The sequence below is a fragment of the Tupaia chinensis genome, unplaced genomic scaffold (assembly GCF_000334495.1).
Source record: "Tupaia chinensis unplaced genomic scaffold, TupChi_1.0 Scaffold141165_1, whole genome shotgun sequence".
Classification (NCBI taxonomy): Eukaryota; Metazoa; Chordata; class Mammalia; order Scandentia; family Tupaiidae; genus Tupaia; species Tupaia belangeri.
In genome coordinates this window covers 8,799-19,300 of record NW_006201028.1, presented here as the reverse complement: position 1 = coordinate 19,300, position 10,502 = coordinate 8,799, and positions in this window count along the sequence as shown.

Below are 10,502 nucleotides of genomic sequence, written 5' to 3'. Positions count from 1 at the left end.
CTGGTAGAGAAAAGAAGGAACGAGGAACAGACGGGAGCGAGACTGGAACTGTTAGGCCCTCGATAGGCAGAACATGCACCACGTGACCTAGATCTTAGTACCTATTGGTTAGGATGCTACTTCGGGGCACTAGAATTTCCTGCTGTTCGTAATTTCTTCCGGAGTTTGTGTTCTGTGCTTTCTTTCCCACGCGCACTCAGTAAGATGAGGGCTAAATAGTTCCGAGTAAACTTGGGACAGTGTTAGAAGCGAAACAAACTTAATTTGCATTTATGCCGCCAGGTGGCGCCGGAGATCAGCGCAAGAGTCGCAGATTCGTGTTTAACACTAACACTAACCTGAAATACTGCGCGCCAAAGTGTCTTCCAAAAGGACATTGCTCTTGATAGCGTCATAGTGTCGATAGGGCGGTTTATTCATTCAATAGTTTGAGTGTATACTAAGTGCCAGACGGTCTTTTAGGAGCTTGCAATATAGAAGTGAACAAAATAGACAAAAATACTTCCCCCCAAATTTACATGCTAATGGGGAGAGACAAAAAATAATTAACCTACATAGTATGTTAGAAGTGCTATGCCAAAGGAAAAGTTAGTGGAGTGTAGAGGGGACTCTGGAGTTGTAAAGGACCAGAATGTGTTGCAAAGAGAATGTGAGGTGTGGGTGAAGACTTGAAAGAGGCCAAGGTGGTAGATTGGTTTATTTCAGAGAAGAGACTTTCAGGTGGAGGGGACAGCTAGTGCAGAGTCCTTAAAGCAGGAGTGGGTCTGGTGTGTTGGAGGAGGCTGGAGTCCTAAGCTCAGAAGAGAGAGTAGCAGGAGCTGGATCCCTAAGCAGGGGGTAGGGAGCAGATTATTAAGAATCTCCGAGGGCATGGTGAAGACTTCACTTTTAGTCTAAGTGTGATGGGAATCATGGCAGGGTGTTGTGTTCAGGAGGGTCATGATCTTAGCTTTTTTTTTTTTTTTTAGTTTTCTTTATTCATGATAAGTGTGATGTGTGTTGTGAATGAGAGAGAGAGAAAGAGGGGAGAGAGAGAGAGAGAGAGATACGAGCACCCTCTGCAGGGTCTGGTCACACTGTAATCTCTTCTCTCCAGTCCTCCAACCCAGAGGATTTTGGGCACTCATGCATGAGCCTGACCGTTTCAGGCCAGCTGGCCGGAGATTTGAACTGTGGTTACCATGTGGAATCTGGCTTCTCTTACGGTGCAGCACTGCCGCACCATGGAACTGTCCTGTCTTAGCTTTAAATCACTTTGACTGCTTGGAAGACTAGAGTGGGGGTGGGGTAATGGGGTCAGGGAAGTGAGGATGGCAGAGCAGGGAGAACTGTCAGGAAGCTACTACTGAATAATCTAAGTGAGCGATGACGGAGGCCAGGACCAGCTGGTAGCATGGCAGTGCTGCGAAGGAGGAAGTCTATGAATATGTTTTGAGAGTAGACACAATAGGATTTCCTGAGAAATTGTATGTGAGGTGCGGATGAGAGGAGTCAAGGATCATTCCATTTTTTCCACTGAGCGACGTAGTAGTTGAGGCAGTGAAAGTTATAGGGGAAGCAGGCTTTGGGGAAAAGATCCCAATTTCATTTCCAGCTGTGTCACCCTCGTGATGTCTGTCAGGTATCCAGGTGGGGTTGTGGTCAGTTGTATATACTCGTGTGTCCTTTGGGGGAGGATTAAATGAGGTAATGCTTCGTGACACTCCTGGCTCATGGCAGGTATATGGTGATGATCATTCATAAGTCATAATTATTGTTGTTATTGTGTGATAGAAGGAGCGGGGATCCTAACTCACTATTTGGGACCATCTACGATTTGTTTTTGAGCCTTAATTTCCTTCCTAGTGTAACGGGGATGACCGTATCTGCCTGTGAGGAAACCTGTCATGTCCCGTAATTTCAGCATCCAGCTGGCAATGTGGGTGAGGTTGGACTGCTTAGTCCTGACTCTTACACCCAAGAACTGATTTCTCGTCAGAGCCACTCTCCATAATTAGAATTCACCTGGTCCTGGTCCCCTGTTAGTGCTCTGGGTAGATGTACAATTTTTTCTTTTCATGCCCCAAACACAGGCTGAAAGCCTACCAGAAGAGAATTGAAAAGTGACTCCTGGATTTGACGACTGGGGTCTTTAACAACTCTATTTGGGCAGAGTTAGTGGAATTGGAGGGGGAGGGACACAGGAACTGGAATTCAGGTATGAGCGGATGGCCAGTTTGAACTGAAGGCTGTGAGTGCTGGCTATTCTTTGAAAGAGTTGTCTGGGAGAGAAGAAATATTTAAGGCAGCAGCAGGATTGGGAGGTGGATAATTTAGGGTTGGAGTTTCAAGTTTACATAACAAATATAATATATATCTTAAAAGGTTTTTTTTTTTCCTTCTAAATTTGCTAGAGGGTATGTGTGCTAGCTGGAGAGAAAGGGGGGTGGGGATGAGAAAGAACACCACCCATGGGTATGGTCACACTACAATCCCTTCTGCTCCCTGTCTCCTTTTTGGGGTCATGGGGACTCATGCACAAATGCTCAATGTGTATTTCAAGCTGTTGGTTCCAGAATTTGAAACATGAAGTTGGCGATGTGGGATCCAGCTGCCTTAACCACCAGACCGCTGCCTGGCTTGAGTGCCAAGTATGTTTTAAATGGAGGGTAAGGATGTAGAGGAGAAAGGTTGAACATACACGTAAGAGTGTGAGAAAATATCTAATGACACGGGGAAGGAAGGAGGACGCATCAAGAAGCTTACAGAGGGATGGTCTTGCATGGGATGAGAGAGAGAATGCCCTATGGTCCCCCTGGTTGGTGCCTAAGGGGGTCTGCCTGAGCCAGGGCCCGGGCCCTGAAATCACACTGTGGGAAGAAGGCCAGAGGAGAGATTCTAGGTGAAGAGATGTTGCTATGCCAAACTGATCACGTCCACCTTGGGCCCTGTCCTCGTGGACCTGAGTTGGATGTTCACATTTCACCTGCAAGAACTTTGCTTTTGTCAGTGCCCTAAAAGCCTTTCCCTTGGGAAGGAAAGATAAAAGGGAATAGATGAAAACATCTTGGGGAGGAAAGATAGAAGGGGAAAGTTGAATCTTGGGGAGGAAAGAGAAGGGCCTAGGTGGATAGTCAGAGCCAGTTTGAATTGCAGAGAAGGGGAAGTCGTGGGAATATGCCTGCCAGACAATGTGTTTCTCAGGCGAGTTGAGGCAGTGCACTCTGAGAATGGCAATGCAAGGCTGGAGTTCGGCTTGGGGAAATGATAGCCTTTGGAAGCGATGCTAAGAATAAACCAGCCATCGAAGGCACTGATCTAGTAAGGCAGGGGTCTGCTCAGCCTGGAGCACTCAGCGCTCTGGCTGGTTTTCGTCTTTTTTTCCCCCTCCAGCCACATAGCCCAGGGGCAGGAGGATAGAGTTCACTGGCATGGCTTTCCCTGGGATGCTGACTTCCCAGGATGAGGGAGAGGACGTATCCAGGATGCTGGCTTTCCATGGTCTAGCTGAGGGGGCTCTAGGGCCCAGAGTCATCAGGAAAAGAGAGAAAGAATGTATGAAAAGAGAGAAAGGAGACTTCCCCCTTGTATATGGGAAATGTGTCGTGCACACGGTGTATTAGAGTCTCCCTAGAGAAACAAAACCAGCAGGATATCTATATCTCTCTATGTGTGTGTGTGTGTGTAATTAGAAACTGGCTGTGATTACAGAGCTGAAAAGTCCCCACATCTGCAACTAGCAAGTTAAAGAGCCAAGAGAGCCAATAATGTCAGTTCCAGTCTGAAAGCCAGCAGATTCGAGACTCAAGAAGAGCCAGTGTTTCAGTTTGCATCCTAAGGCCAGAGAAGACCAAGGTTCCTGCTCAAAGCAGCCAGGCAGGAGGAGGTCCCTTTTATTTGCAGGAGGTCAGTCTTTGGTTCTCTTGAAGGCATCCGATGGATTAGATGAGGCCCACCCACTTTAGGAAGGACACTCTGTTCTATTGAGTCTACTGATTTGAATGTTCATCTCATCCTGAAACACTCTCACAGACATTCCCAGAATAATGTTTGACCAAATAGCTGGGCACCCTACAGCCCAGTCAAGTTGACACATGAAGTTTTAACCATCACACCTGGATTTCTGGTTGCCCCAGGGGACATGCTCGAGAAGTCTTGCCTGGAAAGACCAGAGTCAGACCTGCCTACGGCATGTAGCTTGATGCCCCATTCCACCTCTTAAGTTACTAGCAGGAGTGAAGGGAGCCCCAAGTACAGGTCATTCTATGAGAGAACCACGAGGAGGAGCCGTAGGCTACCTCAACTCTACAACAGGCAAAACGTGGAACTTACTAAAGCTTCCTTCCTGGAACAGAGTAGAGGAGGACCCACACTTGGGTATTATGTTTTGATAACTACATTTTCCGTTTCTAGAGCTTCTTCTTCACTTCTTTCCTCCCTTCATCTTATAAAAAACTCTTTCTTTTTAAAAAAATACGCATTTAACTTTTTTTATTATTATTATTGTTTTAATTTTATCAAAGAGATACAGAGAGAGAGAGAGAGGGAAAGTGAGAAAGCAAGCTACCAGGTCCAGGGCTTGAACTGTGGTTGGCCATATGAGAGTCCACCACCTTAACCACCACATCACTTGCTGGTTCCAAGAACTCTTTCTTGAAGTTCAATATTACACCCTAAAATATATGGCTTCAACATATTGATTATTCTGAGTTGCAGGGAACTGAAAAACAGCAGATGTAGGAAGGGCTCTTTGCTCTCCCCCTTTCTGCCTAATCACAGGGCAGGACTTCCTGTGAGAAAGATACCATCCCAGCGCCAGAAAGAAGAGAATATAGTTATCACTAAAGATGGGGAAAAAAATAAATAAAAATAAATAAATAAAGATGGGGAGTTGACACTGAGTTGAACCTGCACAAACAAACCTTACTAAAATAGCACTTATTTCCCATCAGTTTCCCCCATATATTTTTAAAAGAATTGGTTATTTACTTTAATTTTTTATTATAAATAGAGTTTTTTTAGAGGTTTTTTCCTATAGGACGCATGCACTCGCCAGAAAGACAGAGAGAGACAGAGAGACAGAAGGTGAGAAATCACCCCCCAGGGGGATGGCCACGCACAGTCCCATCTCCTCTGTTCTCCTCTCGGGATCTTGGGCACCCATGCACATGCGCCTGGCGTGAGTTTAAGTCACTGGGTCTGGGACTCGAGCTGCGGTTGAGTACATGGGAGTCCAGTGACATAGCTATTATGCTAACTGCTGGTCTCGGTTATTAGTAATAGTTTTTAATGTGCTAAAGGGCAGTGTGCATACGAGAGAGAGAGAGAGAGAGAGAGAGCAAGCCACCAGGTCTGGGACTCCAACCATAGTCAGCCATGTGGGAGTCCAGTGCCTCGACCACCATGCCACCTGCTGGTGCCTCTCTCATGTATTTTTGAGCCACTTTCCCACAAACTGCTGCCCCCTGAAGCCCAACACCTATCCTTTGTTTGGGCAAACTTATTTTTTTATTTTAAATTTTGCTTCCGGCCATACATGCTCACTGAGAGAGAGAGAGAGACAGACAGAGAGAGGAAAAGTGAGAAAGTACCCTTCCTCGGGGGGTGGTGGATGGCCATGCTGCAACGCCTCCTCCTCCATGGGCCCCTTAGGATTTTAGGCTTGCATGTACACATACCCAGCATGTTTTTCAAGCCACCAGGTCTGGGACTTGAACTGCACAGTGGATTATGTAGAATCCAGCTGCCCCACCACCATGCCATTGGCTGACCCTTTTTGAGGGCAAGTTTATAACCCTTTATTAATATATAAATATGTTATATTATTGATATATTAGCTCCTGGATCTAACCGCTTTTTTTAAGTTTTCACTTCCTGTCTATGAAGCCTCACATGCCAAGTAAAAATAACACCAAAAGAAACTTGTATGCTTTTCTCCATGAATTTGTCTTCTGTCAGCTCAAGTTGCACACCAAGTTACAGAACATAAAAGGGTGGAAGGAAGTTTTTCTTCTACAAGGTAAGGAAAAAGATCAGAGAACAATGACACTTGCTATGATGATCACAGCTGGAATTCTGGGCTGGAGTGGTGACCCTGCTCAGAATCACACTGCCACACAGGTTCATTATCTCTCCACCCCGCTAGGCCAGCCTCCAGAACTGAGTTCACATGGGGATTCTTGCTCACGTGTAATGTGATGTTTATTAACCGTTAACTTAAAGCCTTCCATTATAATGCAGTTTTTCAGATGCTGACCAGCCCTTCCTCATCTCTATTTTCTTCTTCTTCTTTTTTTTATTTTGGAGAGGTTTTTGCTATAGGGCGCATATGCTTGCTAGAAAGACAGAGAGAGACAGAGAAACAGAAAGCAAGAAGTTTCCCCGCCCCCGCCAGGGGGGATGGCCACGCCACAATCCCTTCTCCTTCATTCTCCTCTCAGGATCTTGGGCATGCACGCACACGCGCCCGGCATGAGTTTAAGCCACTGGGTCCAGGACTCGAACCGCAGTCGACTACATGGGAGTCCAGCGACCTAGCCATTACACCAACTGCTGGTCCCCCTCATCTCTACTTTCTCTTCCTTGGGGTAACTGACTTTTCTTCATCTCACTTCAACTCCATTTCTCATTTGGGAGTGTCATTCATCATGTCAGAATCTGACTCTGACCTGCAGATTCTCTCTTTGGCCAGGTTTCCCACTCCTTCTACTGACGATGTGGTACTTGTCCTCTTTGAGTACCCCCTCCCTGGATTCATCTTGCCACAGGCCATTTTATCAGTGCAGGCTGCACCCTCTCCGAGCACTTGTTTCATGAGCAAGCCCCAAACAGTGGCCCCGGGCAGGCAGCAGCACCACTCCTCTGCCTGAATACAGACATATTGGAGGTCTTGGGGTTTATCCTTCAGCCCAGGACCCTGTAGTATGCCACAGAAGGCAGATACCAGAGCCGTCCAGCTTTGCATGATCCATATCATGTTACCATGTGCTTTGCCAGCCTGCCTGTTCTGACCACCATTTTTGCTCACAGTGGCTTGGCTTGGCCAAGTCATTGGAAAGGTTAATGGCTTCCTTCTTTTCCAAGATTATGCGACAATACTCTTAAGACGAGAGATCCACTAGAAGTAGAAATGGATACCTCCAGAATTGGGGCCTCTGTCTCAAGAGGACCTTTAAGCTCACTGACTCCATGTGCTAAGTTCATCGAAATGGGCTGAGGTTTAAGGAAGAGGGTGACCACTGTGGGAACCTTTGAGTTGGACGCCATCTCAAAGTATCCATTCTATAGAAGGGGCTGAACTGGGGCTGGGACCCCTGACTGTGTTAGGCAGGAGTCCTGGAAGCAGGAGTGAAGATGTGTACTCAGTTTTACTTTCCTCTCAGTCTCCAGGGGTGGGAAAAGATCCTGGTAAAGACAGGGAACTCCAGTAGCTTGACTTGGAAACTCTTGATTCCTTCACACGTGTTTATGGTTCCCCTTGTTTCCTGAGAGTTTGCTGCCAAGAAAAACCTTCATGCATAGAGTGAGTGCATGCCTGAGAAAGAGAGAAAAGACTCTTATAATCAGCTAGCTTCATTTGCAACGTTCTGCTTTGTCTACTCATTTCTCTCATGTCTCTCTCTCTCTCTTTTCTCTAAGTCTTTATTCTTTTTCTCTCTTACTGTTTCTAACCTTGGACTCTCTTTCTTTTGTCTCCACCTTTTCCCTTTTTGGGACTCGGTTGCTCTGGCTGATTCTGTCCACAGTCAGGTCAGGGTAAACAGGAAGGGAGGTCCCATTTCATGACTTGCTTCCATCCTCCAATAAGATGTGATCCTTATGCATCTCATTTCCACTGGTTTCAAGTGTGACTCGGTAGAATCCCTGGTCCAGTGATACCCAGACTTGGGGCCTTCACGTAAGTGGCCTCTCTGCTCTCTCTGTCATCTTGTCTACATGACGGTTTTGCTCTTATTTCCCCATCTTGGTCTCTTGATCTTGGTTCTTTGTTGTCTTGATTGAGTCTCTAGCCTCAGCTTGCTTAAGGTGGTGGGGAAGACCTCTTCTCTTTCCTGCCTTTTCTCCTGGACTCTGGGAGTCCTTTCTGAGCCATGGGAACAAGCAGCATTGGAGGAGGAAGGGAGGTACCCAGGAGAGAAGGCTCACAGTAGTCATCTCATCGCTTCTCCCCTCTTCAGTCACCCCTGCTTCTCTCTCATAGATGCTCTTACTCATACTTCTTAGAAAATACAGGGACCACCAGACAGATCAGCTCTTCTTCTGACTACAAAACCCACATACCCGCCTTTCTCAGCCAACCACCCCCCTCATTTTCCTCCAGTATGGATTGAGGGAGGGAGGGTTGTTTCCTCCAACTTCCTATCAAAGGCCATTTTTTTGCTTTTGCTTTGACTCCGATTCTAATCCCCACCTCAATTCTCTTCTCTGGTACTTCTCTCTCCTGAGTTTTTCACTTGATCCCTACTGGACCTTCTGTGTCAGCATTCAGCTATCTCCAGCCTTCTCCCAAGTTAAAGTAAACACAATCTTCTCTCCTCCCCACATTTGTCATGTTGCCTGAGACCTCTCTAGTTCCTGTCAATGCCTAACTTTCTGAAAGATTTGTCTACATATGTTAACTATGCTTCTTTACTGCCTACTCTTTCTTTGCTAAATTAATTTCTGTCTTATCAAAGTAATACACGCTCATGGTTTCAAAAGCTAATTAGTATTTAAAAGCTTATGCCCCAACCATAACTGCTCTTTCCTACCACCCAAGTCTCTCTTCCCTGAGGCAACTACTTTAGATTTTTTTTTTTTAAAAAGTTTGATATATTGGAGATTTTAAACCATTTTGTCTTACATCTCTGGAGAGTCTACTGGGTTCTTTTTGTTTTGGTAACAGAGTAGTTTGCGGCTTTGACTCCTCCCTTATTTATCAACTTTAATATTTGAAGGAATGAGGTCAAGTTCCCCATTGGTGAGTAATCACTCATTCTACAGCAGGCGGATCCGATGTGGGAGTGTGTCTGCCTCACAGGAGCTTGGAGGGGGGTGTCTTCCTTCTGCTCATCCCCACATGTACTAGGGTCTGTTAGGTAACAAAGGTACCTGGGTGACCACACCCAGCACCACCAAACAGAAGTGAACGGTGGGGCTGGGTTGGGAGGGTCCAGGCATAACCTGCAGAGCTGTCTGACCAGAAAAAGAAATCGATTTTATCTCAGTTTCTGGGACCTTGTGCCAGGGAGCTGAGTCATCTTTGTCTCATCTGTGGTCCCCTATGTCTACACTCGGGTAAACAGCCTAGACTGGACGTCTTCTTGGCAGATTCTAGTGTTGCTTTTTTCTTCTTTCCTGAATTAGCTCTGCCAACATCAGAGATTTGCAGGGGAGCCCCGAGTCTTCCCACCAGCCTGAAGCTTTGGCATGACCTGTCCCCGCTTCAGCAGGCCTGCTTTCCAAACTGGCCCATGACTTACAGCCGAAGTCCTTTTGTCCTAAAGCATTCCTAAAATTTTCTTTCTCTTGTCCGTACATAGTCAAAATATTGGCATTTGAATCTCAGCAACTCTCTCCTTTCCCAAATACTCTTTCAAATGGTCTCATTGTGCTACCCAGATGGCTCCCCGCTGGCCTCAGAGCAGGAGTATAATCCCAGACTGCAAAGGCTTCTGATTGGCTGTTGCTTTTCTGCTCCCCAGGTTACCAGCTTGCCCACATTTTAGTTCTGTGTTTTAAACACATCTCCAAATCCTGCTCTCCTTTCCCTGCTACTTTAATGTCTTAGATTTCTCCAGGTTCTGGTAACATTGAGTCTAAATGCCTGGTTTCTGAGTCTGTCTTTTTCTTTAGACTTCTTTGTCTTTCCATCTGCATGGGACATAGAGCACAGTTAAAGTCCTGCCTCTTTGCCTGTGGTCTAGCTTGGGAAAAACTCTTTCTCGCTGACTGTGGAGTTCTCATCGAGTAATACCCGAGACAGTTTTAGTGATAACCAAGAAGCACATGGAAATCACTTGGCCCAAAGTGAGCACTGGAATGCTCCTCCTCCCCTCATTGTTATCTGAACTTGTCTCCTGACCTGAATTAGGAGATGTCTGCTTTTGAGAGCCCAGGTGCGGGGTCGATGAGTCAAGGAGACTGTGTGAGGGCCAGTGTGCTGACAAGATGGATTTTCCCCCTCCCTGCCATACCTCAGCAGTGCCAGCAAATAGACCCCGGCTCTGTGTAGGCTCACCCAGAGGCAGGTTTACTTTTAAAACTCACAACTTACACTTAAAAATACACTTTTCTCTTTTAGAATTGTTTGCTTAATCTTATTTATCATTATTATTATTATTTTATTTGCTACAATGCATGTGTGCTCACCAGAGAGAGACAGAAAGTGAGAAAGCAAGCCTCCAAGTCTGGGACTTGAACTGTAGTCAGCCATGTGAGAGTCCAGCACCTTAACCACCATGCTACCTGCTGGCCCCCAAAATGCATATTTCTTAACCTATTGGTCTAAGGAGGCAGGTAAAGCTTAATAAACGACATGTGTC